A 26481-nucleotide genomic window follows, 5' to 3' on the forward strand; every position below is an offset into this window, starting at 1 on the left:
TGATATTCAACCTATGTTCACGAAAGCGTTCCTTCAGAGTACGTGTTGTATGACCCACATACTGTAAAGGTCAGCCGCAACTTAATGCATATACAATAGAGGAGGATTCGCAATTAATGAAGGTGTTTATTTCAAAATTATTACCTGAAACAACTGATGTTATCTGTTTACTTTTATTCATAATATGTCTACATGTAAGGCATCTTGTATGATTTCAAGTATAACATCCTTTAGGTTTCTGTGGTAACCAGGTATTAGTTGTCTCCAATATATTTTTATTATTAATAGTTCTAAAAGTACCCGGGGCTAAAAAACTTTTCAGATTCCTATTCTCTTTAAACACTATTGTAGGTCTTGATGCAATATTATTCAAAAGTATTGGATCACATTGAAGAATTTTATAATTTGTATTAATAATGGCCCTCACCCGTCTAGATTCATCATTAAATTGAGAGATACACAATAAAGACGTATCTCTATTCTTTGTTGTTGTGGTTATTCTTGCCTCTTCAGAATCATTTGTGGGGTTAATTATTTGTCTAATTTCCCCAGAAATTTCTAATCTTTGATCTAGTTTATTTATATGAATAATATAACCCAAGTTCTTACTCTGTTCAAGTTTAGATTTATGAATAAATTCAACAACTCTAGAGGGTAACCTCTATCCAAGAAATCCTCCCTCAAATTCTTAGCATATAAATCAAAATCAACATTTCGAGTGCAGTTACGTCTAATCCTACCCATTTGACTTTTAGGGCTATTTTGAATCCAAGGGCGGTGATGACCACTGGTATAATGCAAGAATGAACTACAATCTACTTTTTTAGTATAGAGAGTAGAAATGAGTCTATCCTCAGCAATTGATAATGTGACGTCCAAAAAATTAATAAAATTGTGACTAAAATGTGAAGTGAATTTCAAATTCATTGTGTTGGTGTTCAGAAAATCAGTAAAATGAGTGGCTGACAAAATATCCCCATCCCAAACAAAAATTAAATCGTCTATATAACGGCCATAGAACACCAGGCTCGCTCCGGCTGGGACATCCCATATATGGAGATCTTCAAATAGGCCCATATAGATGTTCGCAAAGCTCGGAGCGAATCTGGTGCCCATGGCCATCTCATGAATTTGTAAGTAATGGGTGGAGTCAAAAATAAAATTATTATGTGTTAAAATAAACAGAATACAATTTAATAAAAAATCACGCTGTCTCACAGAGGTACCTAAATCGCTCTCCAATACTCGCCGGACCGCAGATATGCCTGCCTCATGTGGAATATTTGTATATAGTGCCTGGACGTCTAGGGTAAAAAACCCATAACTTGGACACCAGACAATATTTTTTAATTTTTACAACAGGTCATTAGTATCTCGAATATGCGACCTCTGTGAGACAACGTGACTCTGTAAAAAATGGTCAACAAAGAAAGACAAATTAGACGTGAGTGAACCTATCCCAGAAATGATAGGACGCCCAGGTGATAAATTAAACATTTGTGCAATTTTGGTAAATAATAAAAAAAATGGGTGATAGGGTGTAAAACGAATAAAAAGTGAAATTCATCTTTGCTGATGATATCTTCATCTCTCGCCTCTTCCAACAATGTCTTAAGTTCACCATGGAACACCATTGTTGGATCACCGCCCAAAGTTTGGTAGAAGGAGACATCCTGAAGCTGATTTAATGCTTCCATAATATAATCCTGTTTGTTCAGGATGACGACTCCACCGCCCTTGTCGGCCGGTTTGATCACAATGGAGTCATCATCCTGAAGCTGTCTAAGGGCCATCCTTTCACCATGTGTTAAATTTCTTTTCCCCAAGTCTTTATGAGGATTTGGATAACATAAGGTCTGAAAATCCTTCAATGTATTCTTATAAAACAATTGTATACTTGCACTCTTATGGTTCAAAGGAAGAAAGTTTGATTTTTTATTTTTTTTATATATTTCTATCTGGATATATACAAGAATCTTGAATATTATATATTAATTCTTTTGGGTTATTAATATCACCTTCCATTTGTAATGTTTCTAAAATAGAAAGGCACTAGATCATCTACATCCAGAATTATCGGGTCAGCATTATCTTCTAACCTTCTACTTTTTGTTTTAGAAAAAAAATATTGTTGCCTACAAAGTGACCTTACATAGCGACTAAGCTCTGAAAATAAATTATAAAGATTTGGATTGGCACTAGGGGCAAAATTTAGACCCTTTGACAGGAGCAGCGTTTCTGTATCACTCAGAGATCTGTCTGATAGATTAAATATACCTGATTTCATTAGTGGTACCTTGGACGTCTGATATCTCCTTCCTCCCAAACCTCTCTTTCCCCTAGGTCTCTTAGGTGGCTTCATGTGGCATAATGGAAAGCCTTATCATCTTTTAGAAAACTATGTTTTCCTTTTATGAAGTGCACTAATAAGACATCCCAAGGTTTTGCAGCATGGCACCTAGATGGTCCTTCCATAGTCTTTCAGGGTGCATGCTTACGCCTCGCTCTCAGGGCACGTGACCACAAGCTGGAAGTGTTCTTCTGTTTGCAGAGACAGCGAAAAATCCAAAGAGCTGAACTATGCAAAAGTATAAAGTGACATTCAATGACCAATCTCCTACCTCTTTGAACCACCACTTTCATTAAATTAAACTTTAGGTTTTCCTTCTAAAATACTGGCTGGTTTTGCTTTACTTTTGGCTTACATTAATGATGATATTGTGGGGGCAGTCATTGTTACATGGGGCGCTTATGAGCAGTGACAGTTTGTTTTTTCATTACATTTGTCAAAGTACACCTTGAAATGTGGTATTAATAAGTATAACTAGAAGCAGTTTGTTTTAAATATTCATTTGAAGACCTTTATCTTGGAATGTAGGTCAAAATGATTTACCAAACAAATAAACTTACACTTCTTTTCCAAATGGGGCAGCACAGACGGCATAATGATTAGCATTACTGCCTCACATCACTGAGATCATGGGTTCAATTCCCACCACGGCCCTGACTGTGCGGAGTTTGTATATTCTCCCTGTGCTTGTGTGGGTTTCCTCCGGGTACTCCCGTTTCCTCCCACACTCCAAAAATATACTGGTAGGTTAATTGGCTCCCAACACAAATTAACCCTAGTGTGTATTTGTGTATGCATGTGATTCGGAGTTAGACCGAAATGGCCATGGATGCTTCACTGGGCAGGGACTGATGTGAGTGGCCAAATATTCTCTGTAAAGCGCTGCTGAATATGTGTGCGCTATATAAATAACTGGTAATAAATAAATAAATGTTGTAAGAGAAACAGGTAATAACTACCTGTCCAAACTGCAGATGAGATATTATCTTTTATGTAATTGTGGATTCTCCTAATTTGAGGTTAGACCAGAGGTTCCCAAACTTTTTTGAATCACGGTGCCCTAGAGTATCAGCATTGTTTTCACGGCACCCCCAAACCAAATGTTTGTTATTGAGAGATTCATAAAAGAATTTAGTAAAGTAATAAAGTGAAGTAAATTGTGCTTTCCTGTCATCCTTAGGGTCAATTATGTGGTTGTGGACAGGTTTCCTCTTCTGTTTGTCCACATATTTACATTACATTGACCATAAATAATTTGATTTGGTGCTGGATCACCAACCTGAGGCACCCCAGGGTGCCACAGCACATGGTTTGGGAACCACTGGGTTAGACAATGAAAATATTTTAGTTTGCTACAAGGTGAATATTTAATATTGGTTCTATTGTACAGTATTATTAGAGATTAGTAGCATTAAAGTTATTAATGACTTCAGAAAACGCACCACAAAACTTATTTTTGCACGATATTACCAGTCACCTTTTTACCTTGACTCCCTCAAATGATATAACCTTGGACATGGGAAGTCAAAATGTTTTTGTGTTTTGTTTTTTTTTTCTTTTGAATGTGTAGGTTTTCAGGGTAGAATTCAGTTATATGCCACACTTACGGTAGCTCCGGTCTTGCTGATTTTTGTTCACAGCCCTAATGGGCTGCGTATAAAAACCTGCAAGATCGGGCCACAAGAGGGGTGAGTTATGGGGCTGTTGTCAGCATCTCCACACCGTTGCATTGATAACTCACCCCACTTGTATCTAACTGACTTGACCCCTTAATATTCTAATCCTGCCTTCACCACCTGTTCACTAAACCCTTTAATACCAACTCATTTGTGAACAGTGGGCCTGATTCAGAGCCGCTCATAAGCGGCCGCTCGTTCGCTCCGAGCGATGTTCGCACAACTGCGCATGCGTATGGGTCGTAATGTTCATGCGCCAACCAGTCATTGCGGTCGGAAATCGAGCGCTCGCAAAATAGCGAGTGCCTGCTAATTTGAGTGACAGGATGAGGCGTTTGTGGGTGGTAACAGGGGAAGGTGCTTGAAAACGGGGAGTGGTGATCAGAACGCAGGCGTGCCAAACGGTCAAAACGGGCGTTTTAAGGGTGTGCATAATTAACATAGCAGCGTCATCGACCACGTCACTTGGTTGTTTCTTAGCCTGAACTGTTCGCATGATTGCGGTAGGAAAATCCAACCACAAGCACTGCAAGCAGTTCAGATGCCTTTCGATGTACTCGATTAATCAAATAAATAGCGGAGATGACGTAGGATGCGAGCGGCCAGGGGGCGTCTTTACAAAATAGCGTGCGCATGTTTTGCTCGCTCACACATAGAGGCGTCAACAGACCACAAAGAGCGAGCGCTCAAATTAAATAGACGGCCCCTTTTTCTGAACGAGCGAGCGCAAATAGCGTCCGGCTCTGAATCAGGCCCAGTGTTTTGTAGTGCATATTGGTTGCAAATGTTTTGTTCCTGATTGATAATATTGCAGTGATGGTTGCTCACTGCTTCATAGTTATGTTGCATCTTAGTGACACAACTACTGGGTGTCTTTGTGGCCTCTCTTGCTGTGGCTTTTATGCCTTTTGCAAATGTGAAGTCTTATAGCAATATTACTCTAATGTTTGTAATGGTAGGGGTGGGGGTGCAAGAGAAAATGGGGATGCGATCAATATCATCAAGTTCGGGATGTCAGCGCTTAGAATACCGGTGCCAGAGTCTCGACACCTGCCAGAATCCCGGCTTCGGCATCCCGAAGGTAAGTAGCAGAGTTAGGGTGAGGGGGGATGTTAGGTTTAGGCATCAGGTAGGGAGAGGGGATGGTTAAGATACCGACTGGCAGATGTCGGTATCCTAACCGTGTCGGGATGCCGGCATCGGGATTTTGACCACCGGGATTCCCAGTGCTGGCGTCCAGTACCCAACACCAGAGAATGTGGGTACAAATCTACTTTTTTTTCTAAAAATTTTTAGAATTTTCGTGATCAGAAATCAGCATAGTGCATCCAAAACCTGATCTATGTTCTATAAAGTTCACTGCAACCAAGTAGAAATAGAATGTGCAAAGTGCATCTCAATAAAAGTATAGGACAAATGCTGATCTCCACAACCTCAGATCTGGTGGGGCAGTTAATTCTCATTGCAAAAAAAGGAACAATTCCCTGAAATATGCCCTCTCCGCTCCTTTATCTTACTTCAACCTCACTCCGCAAAGTGAACATTTTTTTTGCACTGCTCTGCAAACTTACATGCACCAGTGCGTGCCTATACAGCACTTTGCAAGGAACATCCTCATTCCGACAAACTTCTGCTCCTCTGCAATCCCCAGCGGGTGACTAGTGGGGATGTATTCGGCATTTCAGTGGTCACAATCCTGATGCTGGAATCCCGGCTCCAAAATCCTGACTGCTGACATCCTGACGGTAAGTATTAGGTTTAGGGAAGGGGTTGGAGTTAGGCACTATGGGGAGTGGTAGGGTTAGGTTGCGGGGAGAGGGTTAGGCTACGGGAGGCTAGGGTTAGGCTGCGGTAATGGAGGGTTAAAGTACTTAGCTCAAGGCATCGGGATTCGGACTGTCAGGATGCCCCTGTCTGTATTCTGAACCCCAACATCCCAACCGCCGGAATCCCATACTCAACCCGACTAGTGTTGCCAATCATTATGTCTTTGTGAGAGTAGGTGCGCATAAACTATTATTTCCGTCTGCCCTCTCGGTTTTGTCCCTTGTTCCCTTGCCTCGCCACCTGCAGCTTTTTAAACATAACTAAATATTGAATGTACCCCAGGCTATAAGTAGTACAAAGCAATATCACAATGTGGCCCGGTCATTCAAATAAATGTCTTATTATACACAGCGTCATTTCCACCACGGCGCCGGCATCCCAACACCAGTCAGCATTCGATGGTAAGTACTGGGTTTAGGGGGAGGTTAGGGTTAGGCAATAGGGGGGAAGGTTAAGTTTAGACACTAGGGGGTGGTTAGGTTTAGGGTGCAGGGAGGGTTAGGTTTAAGGGTAGGGGAAGGGCTAAGATACTTACCGACAGCTGTCGGTATCTTAACCCCTTTCAGGATGCCGGCGTCTGGATTCTGAACGCCTTGATCCTGAGAGCTGACATCCGGTACCCAAATCCCTTTGAGGTCTACAAAGTTACTCCCTACATGCTTATTTTGCATAATACCAGATAAGCAAATCAAAATATTGGTATCAAGAGAATTTAATGTAGTTTCAACTTCTGTAAATTAGTCTGGTTTGTTGACTGAATTCCACCCCAGAGACAGTTGTGGTACAATCAATGTTATTATGTAAAACTGTTACATAATGTCAGACTAGCAGTTGAACACTAAACATGAGGGAAGGCCCAGTCCCCCTCAGAGTTATTAGTGATACTAGACTGACATAGAGAACTGGACCAGCCCACCTCTGTGTGTTTGAGGGGTGGGGAGAGTTTGTGGGGATAAAGAGAAAAGAAGACAGAGAGATTTTGAATTAGGGAAAGATTTTGGAGACGGGAGCAATAGGGGGAGACAGTAGGAATTGTGGAAGAATAGAGGAGATGGGAAAAAAAAGAGGAATGGGGAGACGAAATATACAGGAGGAATAGGAGGTGACGGGAGGAATATGGTAAACAATAGTCAGAGAGGGGAGGAGTAGGAGGAAGAATAGAGTGAGATAGCAGCAGGGGCAGAACTATGGGAGACAATGGAGACACCTGCCGCCGGGCGCCAGCACTGAAGGGGCACCTCCTCCATTGCCCATAATATATTTATCCCACTTAGGACTGTAAATATGTACCCGGAGAGTACCATCACGGCTGCTCAATACATGGCATCTCTTCCCAGCACCTGAGAAGCTACCATAACCATATACTATGAGATAGATACATAGATAGATATATAGATATGAGATAGATAGATATGAGATAGCAGGATAGATAGATAGATAGATAGATAGATAGATAGATAGATAGATATGAGATAGATCGATATATAGATATGAGATAGATGGATATATAGATATGAGATAGATAGATAGATAGATAGATAGATAGATAGATAGATAGATAGATAGATATGAGATAGCTAGATAGATAGTTAAATAGATATGAGATAGATAGATTGAGATAGATGGTTAGATAGATAGCTAGATAGATAGATATGAGATAGATAGATATGAAATAGATAGATAGTTAAACAGATGCACCATATTTATTTTCTCTTATTTTTAGGGGAAGGGCACCAAATTATAACTTGCCTCCGGGCATCTGGGATGAATTTACGCCACTGGACAGCAGGAATAGGGGGACAATAGGGAGAGACCAGAGGAAGGGGGGAGACAGGAGGAATGGGGTATGGGAAGAATAGGCGTGATGGAGGAAAAGGGAGAGAATAGAGGAATATGGAAGGAATAGGGGGAGAGAGATGGGAATGTGTGGAAGAAAGAGGAAAAAATCCCTGCATAATACGTAGTTAGCAACTCTGTGACTGGCGGCCCAATTACTAGTTCCTATACGTATTTAGTACTGCTCCTGCGATAGTTCTAACTCCAGTTGATAAAAAAAATATACCATTGCATCACATTATTCCATCGTTTACCTTCCCACACCTCGTCGCTCGGCTCTTATTCCAATAAAGATATGGGAAAACTTGTAACATTCTATTTGACTCATTAGCAGTCAAAATCTTTTCAAAAAGTGCTTTGTGTTTGGATTTAAGACTGAAGAGCAGGATTTAGTAAGACCAGAGGCATATAAGGGAGGTTATTCTGAATGCTGCATTTAGTAAGGAATGTGCCATACAGAAGAACCTCACATTAAATCCTGAACATCTTGAATGGCAGCTAATGATGTGCATAATTACAGTGACATCATTACTTAGCCTTACAACTGTCTCTTGTAGGATTTAGGGCATCTCAGTTCCCAATGCAGGTGATGTCTGTGGTACAATACAACACGTGAAGCCCACCACAGCAGTTCTAAATCTTAATATCTCAAAAATATTGATTTAACTGTAAAAATTAAAATGTACTCAGAATTTAAAGGTATAGAGGTTGGCTTTAAAATGAGCATAAAAAGTCAAGAAATAAGGCAATCTAAACCTTTAAAATAAACAGCTCTATGATAACATAATTAGTAAATAATGACTGTTTTCTGGTGAAAAATACCACTGAAGCTGGCCATACACTGAATGATAAACGTGCAAACTGACCGACCAAATAAAACTAGGGCTCTTCTAGTACCCGTGTTATGGTGGGTAATAGGCGTAAAAAAAAATATTTATGACATATTGTCCTTGGCGCACTACAGGTACCAGAATGGTCAGGTGCCATAAATGGCCACCGAAGCATTCGGGCACTTGAAGGACCACAAGCGCTAGCCTCCCAGGCAGCCGCTCTCTTGTACTAGAGAGAAATGCAAATAAATTTAAATTAGAATACAAAATGAATAAACAATGACTATCCAATATCTATTGTAGGTGCCTACTTTTTATTATCGTCTTGAAGTCTACCTCATTTAATCCAGTTAGGGATTAACCCCCCCCCCCAAAAAAAAAAATTAAAATAGAGTTGCCGCTACTACTGCTCTATACTCAGTACTATGCAATAATATGTTCATCTGAGGACTGGACCATGGGAATGCACCATATTAAATATAGGGAAGTAGTTCCAGCGGGTGTAAAATAATAAGTCGACATTCAGAATGTTGATGTGGTCAGAATGTCGACAAGTTGAATGTTGACATTTAAAGTGTCGACCCTGACAGAATGTCAACAGTGTGAATGTCGACAATCAGCATGCAACAATTTGTTGTAGTGTTCGGGTATCTACCAGAGGGGATGGTTGGTCACACTCTGTGTTGGCTTTTAAGATGGTTATTTTCACATGAGAGGGGAAGAAGTTTTACTCTCCACACAATGTATTATACCAACTATTGTCAAGAAAGTTTAGATTTATTAACAGAGTTAATTCTTCTAACAAGATGGAATAGTGTCAATTATTTCACCATTACAATAGGTCAAAAGGAAAGTACATTTATATGCATCTCCAGGTATGTAACTTACACATGACAAGATAATTATTTATTGTACTGGAACTCAGCGGGATCATCCTACGATTATCATCGGTTGGAAGTGTCTGACCCGGTACACCAAACTGATTTAGCTATGCAAAGGTTAATATTCTTGCAACACACTTTTATATTACCCAATACACCAGGAATGGGGAACCTCGGGCCCGGGGGCCTTATAAGGCCCGCGGAGTCATTTGGTCTGGCCATCAGAGCTTTTCTCTGCTAACCTCATGTGGCACACTGCAGCCAGAATCTATATAGCTGTGCTGCCTGGAGGGTCCTTAGGACGCTTCAGACGGTCACACCGATGCCCTTACAGCATCCTCAGGATGCTCCGGACATTGCTGCAATCACCGTCGATTGTGGCCTCGCCCCGTGTGACGTCACATGGAGGGAGCGTGGCCCTCGAATAATGTTATATATATATATATATATATATATATATATCAAAATTACCCTCGGCAGAAAAAAGGTTCCCCACACCTGCAATACACTAGTTATTATTCAAACCAACATGAGAGAACTAAAATGGTACTTAACACCCTATGCAAAGTTATATAATAACATAAACTCTTTAAAGACAATTACCTGTAACAGCTCATATCACTACATTACACTATGGAAATATATTAGTACATTTAATACTACGTTGTCCAGCTAGGTCTGTAGAGGTGGTGCACATATAATGGTTTGCTAATTCTTCTACAATATTTTGGTATTGTCAAATCCTGCGGGAACTGTTTGCTCCAACACACTTAACCCAGTTTGCGGCTAAAGGGTAAAGCGATAGACAGTCTATGGTGGCCTATTATCACACTATACTACAGTCTGCTGTGGTGAGCAGGGATGAGGTGTAACCTGGTCCTACTTGATCCAGCACACTATAAGTCTATATCGCACCTGCTGGGAAGGTATACAGTTCTTAACTGAAAACACTGAATTGCTGCTATAGGGAGGGCTGAGTGCTACTTTTGGCTCTTTACCTATCTTGTGGAGACTTTATATACAGGTGTCTGCAGTGTATAATCTGGAGGTGCGGTGGTAACAGAAGGGTTACTACAGACCAGGCAGTCCAGACCTCAGGTGATCAGTGAGCACTGTCTCTCTCTGCTTGGAAATGCTGATTGCAGAGGAAGCGCATAGTTCTGAATATCGACAGTCAGATAGTGTCAACATTCTGGTGCTGACAGTCTGATTGTCCACATTATGACTGGTTACCATTCCAGCTGTACTATTTTAATTATTTCTGGGAACTCTGTGGAAGGATGTGTCAAGCCCTAATTGGGACTAAAGAACTTAATTTGGTTGGTCAGACCATCATTCAGTTGGTGTGATCTGATGAAAAAGTTGGCAGTGTATGGCCAGATTACTCAGACGTACTTCCAACCTGACAGGCATACAGATCCTATTGTTGTTGTTGAGCCCGCTAGGAGTTACCTATACTGAAAGTGCTGTAAGCAGTGTACTGTACATTATTTCCATGCCTGTTCCATGGCACGTAAAGTAACAAGAGAGGGATTCCGCACATATAGATTAAGTAACTTGACTTCAAAAAGATCAATAAGGTAAAATCATAAGGAATGAAGATGTAATTGTTACCAACAATAATCCAAATAAAATAATTGTTGGTGTTTCACTAATGAATTGATTGTATACGGAAATACAAGTGGGGATAATTTATGCAATGAAGCAAAAACAGAAAAAAAGAATCCGTGTTTTTGGGGGAACACTCATTAATTTGGATAATTAGTTAAATATATATACAGTCAGGTGCATAAATATTGGGACATTGACAGAATTTTCAGATTTTGGCCTCTATTCACCACCACAATGGCTTTGAAATGAAACAAACAAGATGTGATTTAACTGCAGACTTTCAGATTTAATTTGAGGGCAATTACATCCAAATCAGGTGAACGGTGTAGGAATTACAATGGTTTCTATATGTGCCTCCCACTTTTTAAGGGGCCAAAAGTAATGGGACAAACTAAACAATCCTAAATCTAACTTTAACTTTTAATACTTTGTTGCAAATCCTTTGCAGGCAATTACAGCCTGAAGTCTGGAACGAATAGACATCACCAGACGCTGGGTTTCATACCTGGTGATGCTCAGCCAGGCCTCTACTGCAAATGTCTTCAGTTCCTGCTTGTTCTTGGGGCATTTTCCCTTCAGTTTTGTCTTCATCAAGTGAAATGCATGCTCAATTGGATTCAGGTCAGGGGATTGACTTGGCCATTGCATAACATTCCACTTTTTAGCCTTAAAAAACTCCTTGGTTGCTTATGCAGTATGCTTCGGGTCATTGTCCATCTGCACTGTGAAGCGCTGTCCAATGAGTTCTGAAGTATTTGACTGAATATGAGCATATAATATAGCCCGAAACACTTCAGAATTCATTCTGCTGCTTTTGTCAGCAGTCACATCATCAATAAATACAAGGGAACCAGTTCCATTGGCAGCCATACATGCAGGGCCGGATTGAGGGCCACATGGGCCTGGAGCTGAAAATGACCAAGGGCCTATTATGAGAAGCAGAGGAGGTGTGACCAGTGCTGTATAGGTGTGGCCAGTGCCATGTGGGCATGTACACCCCTATACCCAATGTTTCCTTAAATATGTAAAAAAAAAAAAGGTTAATTTTGTGATGTAAATAGAAATTCAATTTTACTACTTATGATTTATGGCTGACCGTGTGGATAGCAGATGGCCACTCAACATCATGTTCTCATGACAATGGGCCTATTTTTATGTGGAGGCCTGGAGCTGTAGCTCCATCCGCCCCATTGTTAATCTGGCCCTGCATACATGCCCACGCCATGACACTACCACCACCATGCTTCACTGATGAGGATCATGAGTAGTTCCTTAACTTCTCTTCTCTTCCCATCACTCTGGCACAAGTTGATCTTTGTCTCATCTGTCCATAGGATGTTGTTCCAGAACTGTAATGGCTTTTTTACATGTTTGGCAAACTCTAATCTCGTCTTCCTGTTTTTGTGGCTCACCAATGGTTTGCATCTTGTGGTGAACCCTCTATATTCACTCTTGTGAAGTCTTCTCTTGATTGTTGACTTTGACACATATTCACCTACCTCCTGGAGAGTGTTCTTGATTTGGCCAACTGTTGTGAAGGGTTTTTCTTCACTAGGGAAATAATTCTTTTGTCATCCACCACAGTTGTTTTCCGTGGTCTTCCGGGTCTTTTGGTGTTGCTGAGCTCTCCGGTGCGTTCTTTCTTTTTAAGAATGTTCCAAACAGTTGATTTGGCTACACCTAATGTTTTTGCTATCTCTCTGATGGGTTTGTTTTAATTTTTCAGCCTAATGATGGCTTGCTTCACTGATAGTGACAGCTCTTTGGATCTCATATTGAGAGTTGATAGCAACTGATTCCAAATGCAAATGTCACACCTAGAATCAACTCCAGACCTTTTACCTGCTTAATTGATAAATAAATAACGAGGAAATAGCTCACACCTGTCCATGAAATAGCTTTTGAGTTGATAGTCCCATTACTTTTGGCCCCTTAAAAAGTGGGAGGCACATATAGAAACCATTGTAATTCCTACACCATTCACCTGATTTGGATGTAATTACCCTCAAATTAAATTTGAAAGTCTGCAGTTAAAGCACATCTTGTTTGTTTCATTTCAAAACCATTGTGGTGGTGTATAGAGGCCAAAATCTGAAAATTCTGTCAATGTCCCAATATTTATGGACCTGACTGTAGATAGATAGATACAGTATATTATATAGATAGATAGATATACTGAAGTGCCAAAAGTCATGGAATAGCAGTATGTAAATGTAATGATAGGTGGTGTCTTGGAAATGATCTGCATCAGTTGTAATCTGACATCTCATGAGTCAGCTTGAACACAGGATAGGCTGCTCATGGCAATGCCGACGTGAAATATCGGAGTCTGAATGGGGTATAATAGTGGGTGCCCGACAGATGGGACATTCCATTTTCGAAGTTGTGCGAACATTCCTTAATCTATGGTGTAACGGGAATACCTCATGGAAGGCATTACCACTCACATGGAAAGCGCATTGGCCACCCACAGGTGCTTAATAATCGTGACCAGTGTCGTATGCTCAGAATCGTCCGATGACTTTAGTGTCACCCCTGGGCGAGTGACACCCGGGTGCGGCCTGTACCCCCCTTGTGACGCCACTGTTAACGCCGTTAAATTATATTGTTATAATTGAATACTAGGGTTGTCTCTAATTCCCACTGTAGAGTAGTGTTATGGTGATGATATGATGGTATAGTCTAATAATATGTAGTAGGTGAAGATAAAGCCGTTACGCTGTAGTCATTGCAAGCCACCAGGTCTGTGTACTGTAAATACCTGAATTAATTGGATTTAAATTCAAAAGCTTTACATTATTTAATCATAATAAAAACATATTTAATTTAACAGCTTTCTTATTGAATTAAAGTGGGGACACTTCTTTCTGATCTGACCTACCAATAGTTAACTCTCTCCATTGCCTAAGACATAATGGATCATATCACAAGCTCTTGTCTCCCTCAATTACCTGCTGCTGTAGTTGTGTATGGCGTGCAAAGTTTCCTAGAGGTGTTAACAATTTAATCCTTATTACCTGGCCTTTGTTACTTGCCAGAGGGGAGAAGTGATCTGGAACCGGCGGTATCACATACCCAATATTATGTTTCCAGCTCGGATGCTTTCAATATGTTTTATTTATAATTATGGAGCGTTCAGATGTGTCCTGAACCCACAAGGATAACTTCATGAAAAACGTGTAATGCTGAACTAAGACCGAATATATGTAGTTCTACAGTGATGTTTCTGTATGCTCATACATTGGCTCTCATCATACATTATATGTTTATAGGGAACCTTATTTATATACATATTTGCATTTATTAACTGCCCTGTTTGAGAAAATACATGAAACAATGTTCTATGCAAATGGGGAAAATGTATTTCGTACTTTAATGTTTCTGTTACCTATCGCAATGAACATGTCAATAGACTTATATTAAACTTTTATACATCATAATTCTAAATTTTGCAGTGGAAATTCCTGTGAATGTGCTTTTCCATCTACAGGGAGGGCCCGCGTTGGGTCTCTCAGCGCTGGTCAAAAGCACCGGAAAATAGCCTCCACGGCCATTTTTCCGGCGTTTTGCGCATACGTTGTGAGGAAAATGGCAGCCGCACCATTTCCCCGGCGATCTGGGCACACTCTAGTGCCCAGAGTCTACTGATTCTGCGGTGGCAAGCCAGCCGCGTTAGTCGGCTGCCGGCCACCGGGGCGAGAGGAGGAGGCCCCTGATGGGGGATGCACACGGGCCCACTCCTCTCTAAAGATGGCCCTGCTATTAGAGGGCATATTTAATAATTACCAAGATTTAGATCCACTAATTATAATTGCTTATTTTGGCAATAAGAAATTGTGTATTACCAGAATGTATTAAAATACACATGCAGGTGAGTTAGTGAGTAGGGGATGTGGCTTGGAACGGCATGAAGTAGAGAGCTTACCTGCTAGCTCTCCTGCTAAACATCCTGTACCCATCCTGTAGGAGCGGTGCCCTGTCTTCCTACTTCCCAGTGTGGTGGGTGAGGGTCTGCTCCTCCCCTTGGTACCGGAGTCGGGACCTCCTGGGCATTCTTTAACAAGCTGCTGGCCGGTGAAGCTTTCACGTGAACTTCCTTATCCGCCATGACGAAATGTATGAAGATCTTCCACTCGCTGTGACCAAACAAAGACTACAACTGCCAACCGCAGGTTCAGACACATCGATGTATGAGCCTCACAATAACCAGCATAGCGCTGCCATGTCTTCCTATGAGACAGAAAAGCAGAGGCAGTCTCATTACTTTTCAATCAGTCCTCGTACATGTCTCCGGCATCTGCCCCAGACGGTGCATGCATAGGGGCTGCTGGCTGGTGAGTGAGTTGCTGCCTTGATACTGTGGTGTACCTACTTGTGTGATAATTCGCCCCCTGCTGTCTGAATCCCCTGGAGCGGTACCTGCTGGGCTAGTGCATGAGTCTCATATATCCTGTGGTTATTCTCTGGTGGTGGCTGGCTGGGACTTGTAGTGCTAGTCTGCAAGTTTCTTGTCTGAGGTCCTGTTTGCTGTTGCTGATTGGCAGTGTGGACTTTCTCCTCTTTTGAAGATCCTGTCTGCTTTAATACCCTGATAATTTATCATGCTTTCATATAATATCGGGAAATAGGGCCATGCTTCCGGGGCTGCTTCTAAACTGGAACGTTTTGCCCATAACTCTGCTCCTTCTCCTCAAGTCAGGGCCGGCTCTAGGGGTGTTCGACCAGTGCGGTCGAACAGGGGCGCCACCCATAGAGGGCGCACCCCTCTACCAACATCCAGATTTCAGCAAGACAGTAATGTCCCGCTGTTCCAAAGTGGCCCGCTGGTGGTCAAATCGGAAGGTTGGGGATCCCCACCGCCGCAGCTGTGCGGCAGTGCCGGACTCCCGGAGTGTGATGTGAGAGGGCTGAGGGAAGCCCAGCCAGTGACGGAGGGCTGGGCTTTACCCCCAGCCTGATGATATTTGGAGCCGTGCCATGCGGGCAGATTGATATTTCCTTACTCCGTCATGATCCTCAAAAAATAAAGGAACAAGTGGGGGAGGCTGAACATCGTATCTCCACTGTAGAGGATCTTACACCACCTATCCCCGGGCAGATCACAGCCCTCTCCGCTGCTTGTCGCTGAAAACTTTCTGACTTGGAGGACCGTCTATGGAGAAATAATCTGCGCTTTGTGGGCCTGCTGGAACGGGCTGAGGGCTCTGCTCCTGAAGAGTTCCTATGGGAATGGTTGGTGAAACTCTTTGGCAGAGATGCCTTCTCCTCGCAGTTCTCCGTTGAACGGGCCACCCATGCGCCTGCTAGGCTTCCGCTGTGGGGGCCTCTCCAAGAACATTCATCTCCCGCATGCTTCACTACAAGGATCATTACGCGGTCTTGCGCTTGATCCGTCTCCATGGTCCTCCCAAGTTGGATAACCACTCTGTTTCAGTTTATCCTGATTTCGCCATGGAGCTGCAGAAGAGCCGCTCTCGATATCAACCTGTTAAACGCAAACTTCGGGATCAACAAATCCAGTATTAAATGCTTTTCCCGTCTCATCTCCGTGTGGTGGCTGATGGCATCGCCCATTTCTTCAATACTCCTGCTGATGCTGAGGCTTGGGTTGCAGGACGTCCGCGGCCTCCACGTTGACTTTTATGCCTTGTCCCTTTTGCTGTTTCCTGATTCCGGTCTAGGGGTTTTGTGAGTCCCTTGCTGGTCTCCCCTGCTTTAGTTGCTCTCCCCATTTTGTTACATAGTATAGTGTATAGTATTGTGTATTATGGATCCCCTATTGCTCTGCTATGGTATTTTCATTTATCCTGTGCTCGGGGAGGGCAGCCTATCATGTGCGGCAGCTGCTCCATTATAATTTAGTTGGAGGGCTTTACTAACAAAGTTTATTGCCCTTGTGATTTATGTAGTTTTTACTATCTTTTATTTGGTTGGGGAGGGGAGGATTTTTGGGTAGCTTTTTTTTTTTTTTTGGGGGGGGGGGGGGGGGTTATTTTGGGATCCACGTATGCCTAGGCTGGGGTTAGGTTATACAGGGTGGGGGGATATAAGGGGGTTGTCATTTGTTCTCTTTTTATTTGAGTGATGGGTGCTATGGGTTGTTTATATTATCAATACAAGTTTTTTGATCCTTTTAATGCTGTTGGGGAGTTACATCCTTATAGGACAGGTTTCCTTGAAAGTGGGATGCTCCTATTTCAGTGTGTTGTTGCGATTTGGGCTCGAATGGCACCTTCATACCTCACCATGAGGACTGGGTCCGCTGTGCAGGCAGGGGAAACATCTAAGGGATTCACTACACAAATGAGTTTTTCTCCAAAATGCTGCCCAGCTTGGTCTTATTGCTTAAATGAATCATGACAGTGAGATAAAATCAGGATCATTTTCATTACATGTACAACATTTGTGTGCATGTAGCTTTATATTACAGTGCTTAGAATAGGTACTTTTTGGCACAAGTGCAACATAACAGCATTGTTTATGTAAAGGTATAAGACAAGACATGGAGACTGCCAGCTCAAAATTCAATTCTATTTGTGAAAACACCATACAAAGAAATCATTGTAATTATATTCCTACAAGTCACACTCTCTGGAGAACTTATATATTGGTTATATTACTGATTAGAATTTACATGGCACATAAAGGGAACGCCTGGGAATGGTAAATTTGTTAATGGGTTTGAACCTGCTCATCTTACCTGTGAAACACTTGATCATATTTTTTCACTATAGTTTCATGAGTTGTGTTTAAAATCATTTTTATCTTAGTAACGGTCTACTTAGTGTCTACTACTAATGTAGATATGTTCAAATGTATTGGCATTCACCAGAAATATTATATGCCTGTGTTTTAAGATTACACACCAGATGGTAATTGTTACGACCAGAGCTGTTATACCTGGCGAGTTGCTGTGGCGCGGTCCTACCGGTGGGGGTGCTGGTGCCTGGAGGTTGGCACGAAGTGCGCGTGGATGTCCTAAGGGTACAAGCCATGTGGTGGCAGGTGAGACTGGCAGCGCTGCCGCGCTGGAGATTGCTGGGCGCCACCATCTTGGGTTTGGGCATGTGACCTGAATGGGCCAATTAGGTTAGAGCATCTTGTGTGAACTCTCAGCAGCCTATCATGCACATTCCCATGGTACTTAAGGGTGTTCAGCACGCCCTCTAGTTGTCAGTGCAACGTGTACACAGCGCAAGCTGTGAGAGAGTTCTCTGTGCTCCTTAGCTCTGTGTGATTATTGCAGTCCCAGCCGTGCTCCGTTTCCTGCTCTGTCTCCACCTCAGGCTGTTCCCGGATACCCGCATCTACCCTGCTATACCCCATTACTCACCTCACTGTTTGTGACTCCTCCAGCTCTCCGGATTCAGAGCCCACTCAAGTACTACAGTCCTCTGTTCCTCAGTTACAACGCCATTGGACCTTTTGTTTCTCTGCCAGACACCTGTTCCCAGCCTCATTATTGGAATTTGTTTTTTTTTTCTGCTAGACATTTGTTTTCAGTCTCACATCACTTGGACTTGTTTATTTTCTGCCATTTTATATATCTATGACCATCTCATGAATAATAATACTCATATTAAACCTGCTGCATTCCAATACTACAAACCCGTTCCTGTTTCTTCTCCTGCATCCACCCTGGGTTCAAAAAATAATCCAGACGTGACAGTAATATATTGTAAAATAACTATTTATCAAGCCCCTGTTTCTGGTACTACAGCTATAAATACTTGCAACTTTCCCTGATTGTCAGGGAGACTCCCTGAAATAGTAGCAATCTCCCTGAAGAGTCTAGCAATCTCCCTTGTTGCACAATACCCCATTATGAAGTTTATATATATATATCTATATATATACATATAGATATATATATATATATAGACATGGCCAAACGTTTTGAGAATGACACAAGTATTGGTTTTCACAAAGTTTGCTGCTTCAGTGTTTTTAGAACTTTTTGTCAGATGTTACTATGGTATACTGAAGTAAAATTACAAGCATTTCATAAGTATCAAAGGCTTTTATTGACTATTACATTAAGTTAATGCACAGTCAATATTTGCAGTGTTGACCCTTCTTTTTCAAGACCTCTGCAATTCGCCCTGGCATGCTGTTAATCAACTTCTGGGCCACATACTGACTGATGGCCGCCCATTCTTCCCTAGTCAATGCTTGGAGTTTGTCAGAATTTGTAGCTTTTTGTTTGTCCACCCACCTCTTGAGGATTGACCACAAATTCTCAATGGGATTAAGGTCTGGGGTGTTTACTGGCCATGGACCCAAAATTTAGATGTTTTGTTCCCCGAGCCACTTAGTTATCACTTTTGCCTTATGGCAAGGTGCTCCATCATGCTGGAAAAGGCAGTGTTCGTTACCAAACTGTTCTTGGATGGTTGGGAGAAGTTGCTCTTGGATGTTTTGGTACCATTCTGGCTGTGTTCTTAGGCAAAATTTTGAGTGAGCCCACTCCCTTGGTTGAGAAGCAACCCCACACATGAATGGTCTCAGGATGCTTTACTGTTGGCATGACACAGGACTGATCGTAACGCTCACCTTTCCTTCTCCGGACAAGCGTTTTTCCAGATGCCCCAAACAATCTAAAAGGGGATTCATCAGAGAAAATAACTTTACCCCAGTTCTCAGCAGTCCAATCCCTGTACCTTTTGAAGAAAATCAGTCTGTCCCTGATTTTTTTTCCTGGAGAGAAGTGGCTTCTTTGCTGCCCTTCTTGACACCAGGCCATCCTCCAAAAGTCTTCGTCCTGTGTCATGCCAACAGTAAAGCATCCTGACACCATTAATGCGTGGGGTTGCTTCTCAGCCAAGGGAGTGGGCTCACTCAAAATTTTGCCTAAGAACACAGCCAGAATGGTACCAAAACATCCAAGAGCAACTTCTCCCAACCATCCAAGAACAGTTTGGTAACGAACAATGCCTTTTCCAGCATGATGGAGCACCTTGCCATAAGGCAAAAGTGATAACTAAGTGGCTCGGGGAACAAAACATCAACATTTTGGGTCCATGGCCAGGAAACTCCCCAGACCTTAATCCCATTGAGAATTACTTGTATCATTCTCAAAACTTTTGGCCATGGCTGTGTATATTTATACTGTATGTATGTATGTATGTGTGTGTGTATATATATATATATATATATATATATATTCAAATGGGACATTAGTAACATATCCCTGCATTGGTTATAAGGCACAATGACCCCTATGGCTACATGCATTCTGTGAAAAGTATCAGTGTGTTTTCAGCAACAAGTAGATCTCACTAACTGCTTTGGGGCTTGTTTACATTTGGATGCAAGTCAGGTTTATGGCAGACCTCTCAGATGTAGCAGTACACACCCACTTTATCGCCGTCCTCATAGGTGTTACTTTCACAATCTCCTTGAAATGCTTTTTCAGAAGTAGGCAAGTATTCTGCTATGTGTGTGTGCATACACTGTAGAAGCACTGGGGATGATTTTATATAGTTTATGTATCTTCCTGCTCTTAGTATCTTGCCAGTAACTAACAAGAAGGACAGTGTCAGAGTCGGCTAGTAAATGACTGTAGTTGAACCCACATTCAGATGCATATGTATGTTTTCGGCAATAAACTGACTCCACCTTCTTCTCTCCCTCCCACCCATCAACTGAAAAATGCCAACTCTTCGTTTGTTGATCTTGTCCCTGATTAAGGTGCATTATGAACTCTGAGTGTGTTCTTAGCATATTGTTCAAAGCCTTTGAAACCTTGTAAATCTCTCAGAATGAAGTTGCTTTCACTCCTTCTGGTTTCAGTTTGAGGTGGCCATGCCTTGGGCGTGTACCTGTGATATACTGCTTCCCAACTTACTATACTGTATATGTTGTCCTGACATAAGGCATTACAAGATGGCATTTATTGTTAACTCCTTCACTTGCTTAAATAGTACCACTCAGTTCTGGTACTTGTTTTTGTTTGTTTGTCTTATTATTTAAAAAAATCTGTAGAGTTACAAAAGTTAAAGTAAGTTAAGTATAATTTATATATAGTACCAAATGTACCTCCCTCCCCTAGTATAGAAGTGTCCATTTAGGTATCATTCTGTACTGTACAGGAAACTAGAAGGGATGAAATACCTTCATTTGAATGACTATGCATGCTGTTTATTACTCTTACAATATGCTACATGAGGCACATATCTATTTATCTGTATACTGGAACCATGGACATTATTTAAAATGCCAGTTCAGGACTTGTAACAGTTTCTGTTAACCAGTCTTTCAATCAATCTTTCTTTCTTAGTACAAAGTATAGTGCCATGCCCATTCCCAGCCCATATGTATCATTCACTAAGCAGTGCCTGTAAAAGTCAATTACTTTGGTATTATTATTATTACTATTATTATTATTTATTTATATGGCGCCACAAGTGTTCCGCAGTGCCTTACATAGTACATAAACAAATTGTAGACAAGCGACTTACAGAACAATACAATACAGGACAAGGACATGGATAATATATATTGCTACATTAGCGACCATAACACCCAGATAAGCAACAGAGCATAAGCAACCAAGTGGTAGGTGCCCCAGTGGTGAGTAAGAAGTAGATGCAACTAAAGTAGGGAGAAGCACAAGAGGGTAGAGGGCCCTGCTCGGAAGAGCTTACATTCTATAAATTCTAAATAGCTTCCAATTGCTCTGCAATACAGTCTGCAGAAATGACCATTAGGACATCATGTAAACACATTGAGAGCGGTTGTACATCAATATTGCTTGCCCTGTTCCTACTAAGTTACCCTAATTAACATCCGAGGGGGTACAAGTAGCATGCTAAAATCACACTGTCTATAGACAGTCTAATGGTTACTTCAAAGTAGAAATACAAAATGATGAAAATTGTATGTGTCCAGCTTGTGACATATTCCAGTGAAACAAGTGTGCACCTAAGATGTGTTTTTGGGATGAATACACATGTTTTATACCTACAATGCCTGGATGCTGTGGGTTTAACTCTGCCTCTATCACGCTGAGCCCAGAACCAATCCAAATAGAAGCTGGCATAACCTATATTGGGCAAGTACTTCAGTTTATGTACCGTGTTGTGCATACCTACATATTCATATTGCGTAATATTCTGTGTATGACCTAAGAACATAAAATGTATCTCACCTACACTTAGGCATATATTTACTAAAGTGCGGGTTTTTTAGAAGTTGAGATGTTGCCTATAGCAACCAATCAGATTCTAGCTATTATCTTCTAGAAGGTTATAGATAAATGTTAAGTAGAATCTGATTAGTTGCTATGGGCAACATCTCCACTTATAAAAACCCATACTTTTGTAAATATACTCCTTCACACAAATTTCAGAATGTAATTTATTATTAGTGTGTTCATGACATGTTGTCAGTAATGGTCACTTATTTAGCTTTTCTCACTGTAGCTAAAATATTGTTCATCCTTTTTGTGAGCTTACTCAGTTTTTTGCTGTAGCTTAAATATATATATTCCCAATGTTGTGCTGACATTGTTTTTCTTATATTAGTTGACTTTAAGATAGACCTTTCTTATGAACTAGACTAGTAGTTACTGTCATTAGACCCAAAGATAACTACAATACAATTTCTTGATGGTACCGATATTAAACACTACAGTCCTAATGATTTTTTAGTAGTAGCTATGGAAATAATTACTGCACTAGCCAAGCTCATACATGTTTATAGAAAAAAACAATGTCTTCTACCAGGTGTCCTGTCGGTACTATTATACTTTATTTTTTGCAATTATTGAGCTTTATTTTGGATAATAATAAACAGCCCTAAATAAGCTTTTCAGCACTACTTGACAGCATTACTGGATGTCTGCGTGGCTGATTGAGGTTTTCTGCTCTGCTTGTCCTAAATTTTCAATCCATAGTACTTTGTACATAAATATGGACTGCTGATATGGTTGGTTCCTTCTATGAACTGGAATTTTATGCTCTGGACTTCTGGAAGACACAGGGTTAAAGGATCCTCTTTGACTAGAAGCTGATCTGGCGCCAATGATAAAACGTGGGTGTCCCACCTCACAAACCCAGTGCTTACACCTAAAAGTCTGCACCTCCCTCCATCAAGGTTAATGGGAGATGTTTATCATGGGCTGATGAAAAGTTTTTTTTTCACAAAGCCTGACTAAGTGGCTATGAAATGTTCGGGCTTTTGGAAGAACTGTTCACTAATGCTGGGTATAGAAAGCCCCTTGACATTTACTAGTTTAACCCCTGCACACCAGACACTCTGAATGGTTCTCTGTCGCCAAACAAAGGAAGCTTCCCAATGTCGCTAGCCTGTAGAGAACGCGGCCTTCTCACGCACTTCTTCCTTACGTAGTTCGTTCTGCACCACTTTTTATTTTTCACATACAGAATGTTTTTTGGAATCTGTTTTTTTTTAAAGCAGAAAGAACTTGTATTTACACTATAAGTATTAAAATGTTTAACACGTTCATGCAAATGTCTTTTTTTTTATAGCTGATAAACAAAATGAGTAACACATATTTTTTTTAACTGTACTAGTATGATCATAACTTTGTATGAGATTCATACAGCATACAAATATGGGGTCAGTATCGTTCCCAGCTAGAATTTATATGCAGGTTGCTGATATATTTACAATGTTTTTATTGCATAAAATAACTAATATAATATTGGTGAACACATAGAGATGTGTCCATATCTCGGGCTATATTTACTAAAGTGAGTTTTTAGAAATGGAGATGTTGCCCATAGCAACCAGTCAGATTACACTTAACATATAACTAGCACCTTCTAGAAGATAATACAGTAGCTAGAATTTGATTAGTTGCTATGGGCAACATCTCCACTTCTAAAAACTGTCACTTTAGTAAATATACCTCCTAGCCTCAATACGCCATCCAGCACAACTTGCCTGGCGTGAGTGAGCCGCCAGGTCTCATGCTACACTGCTAAATTCGGGTGTCTTTTTGTGCCGCAAATGCGTCTAAGTCGCAGTGCAAAGCGACACTTGTATATCTGTGTGTACCTAATGTTGCATATACACTACACGATGTGTGTATGCGGCTATATCGTACTCGGCAGGCCCGGCGACTCTGCCGGCATTGCATCACTCACGGTAACCTCAGATTGGGCTGCATGTACAGCCGACTGGGGTTATCGTAAACGACCAACGGGAGCACGCATCGCTGGTCGTTTTTTTTCATACACACTAGCCGATAGTGTGAACGATATCGTTATCGTTCCAAATATCGGCAAGTGTGTACGCGGCTAAAGTCAGAATATGAACCACAACGGAACTTGGAATGAAAAGAGCTGCGGCCGCTACATTGTAACACTTCATATATAGATGCAGAGACTCAGTCGCGCACACATACAAGTGTCACATATCATTAATCAGCACAGTCTGCTGCAAAAAATACGCTCGGCTCTAGCAGAGTCTCCTGGGACCTGGCGCGCCGAGAGGGACTTTTTAATACGACTGCCGCAGAGATGTACAAGGACACATCTGTATGACTTTATTGGACCTTTTTTCTTGCTCTTGCAATTAATACCTTAATAAATGAAAACATGTTTTTGGATATTATTATAAAAAATAATTCAAATAAATAAATTATATTGTTCTTGTTTTTTATTTGCAGTGATGGTTCGCTATAATTTTGAGTAGGCCGAGGAAATTAATTTGCTTTTAATTAATTCTTCATTAGCAGCATCCAGGTTCCAGAATTTTGCCTTATATTGAAAGATTTAACTCTGGGAATGGAGCACGTTCCTGAAAGAAAAGACTTTCCTGTACTCTGTAATGATATGCAGATAGGAAGAGCAAGTGTTAATGGAGCAATGCTTAGACATAGTTGTAGAATTGTAAATCCAAGAAACCAGTGACAAACTGCAAATGTTTTGAAACATGATTAATAAAAATAAAACACTCTACAAAGGGAGTTGGTGTGTGTGTGTATATATATATATATATATATATATTTATGGGACATTGGAACATACCTGCTGCCCACCTACCTGCATAAGGGTAATGGATAAAGACGTTTCTCTTCTCTAGTTTTCTCCCCCCACCGCTCCTGTGAATACTATGAAACAGCATAACAAGATTATAAGAAGCACATATTTCCATATAGGAGGAATACTTACACAATCAGTAATGTAATATAGGCAGATCAGCTCCTGGCTGCCACTACATTATCACATTTGAATCACATTTCCACCGTGTTTGACATGAAAATAATAGATGTACTGTATCTGGTAATAAACTTCTTAGATACCGGTCTGCTTACTGGACACTAAGTAGAATTACAGATATTGTCCCCTTTTTCTTTTAAAACAAAATATTTAACATTCCAACAAATATTTTAAAACCTGTATCTTACCACATTATAAGCTTGTTACACTGTATTCTTGTCGGTTAAACCAGTGGTACCAATGATACCACAAATGGCTTCACTAGTAGCCAATAACTGTATATAAAACATAATAATAATACAATATAAGTTTGACAGCTGGCCATACTGAGTCAAACTGTATGTTGGCACTATTTGAATAGATTTATTTCTAGCGCACTTATTTATCATAACTTTACATAACCATAATTAACAAAACATGATGAAAATATAAGGACTCTGCTTACTAAAGCTGCCCATCCACTAGGCGATTAAATTGAGCGATTGAACTATATCATTAGCGTACAATCATTAATTAATCGCTTGCAAATCGTTCATTAAAATGTCTAATACGACCAGCAATGCACGCTCCCACTGGTCGTTTTAGACATCTATCATCGGGCAAACATGCTGGACAGCCTGACAATAATGTCAGGTTGAGCATGTTAGCAGATGATCGATGTGCCTACACTGAACGACAGCTCGTCCAGTGTAGGCTCATCACAGACTGACAAACGACTGCACGATTACAATGTCATAATCGTGCAGTCTTGTGCCTGTCTTCTAGTGTATGGGCAGCATTAGAGTGTGGGTCGGGACTAGACTAGGAAAAGTCTTATCTGGACCCTGCAATCTGATGTACTGTATCAATTATGCACTGTTGTGGTGTTTCTCTTTCCTGGAAGTGTATCAGCAAACCCCACAGCCAGTATGTTATATGTGAATGTAGCACACATCCCTGCAAGGATTGCCTATATTATTTCTATTAGTACAGACGACTTCTACTTGCACAGGCTGATGGATGCCTGCAGAAGGGCTTGTGCCATTGCACATGAAATAGGTCTGCTGGAGGCTGTAGCAGACATGTACAAGTAACCACTCCTTGTCACATTATTGTAGCAATGTGTTGTTAATGTAACAAAATGTGTATACAGTTTGTTAGTAGGCGGTTGATTTGGAGAATGTGTACTGGAATGCCCTCATCAGTGCCAGGCTTAGATGAGTTTTGAAGGCATGCTGGAATATATTTATCACACATGTTGTATGGTAATCAGTGACACAGCCTATGCGTCGGTGCCATGTT

General features: G+C 41.1%; 1 protein-coding gene across 3 annotated transcripts in view; it reads left to right on the forward strand.

Moving 5' to 3' along the window:
• SCAPER (S-phase cyclin A associated protein in the ER) overlaps positions 1 to 26481 on the forward strand; it is a 321693-nt gene that overhangs the window by 287956 nt on the left and 7256 nt on the right. The gene's annotated exons all lie outside the window — the stretch shown is intronic.

The sequence above is a fragment of the Taudactylus pleione genome, unplaced genomic scaffold (assembly GCF_031769625.1).
Source record: "Taudactylus pleione unplaced genomic scaffold, aTauple2 ptg000019l, whole genome shotgun sequence".
NCBI lineage: Eukaryota > Metazoa > Chordata > Amphibia > Anura > Myobatrachidae > Taudactylus > Taudactylus pleione.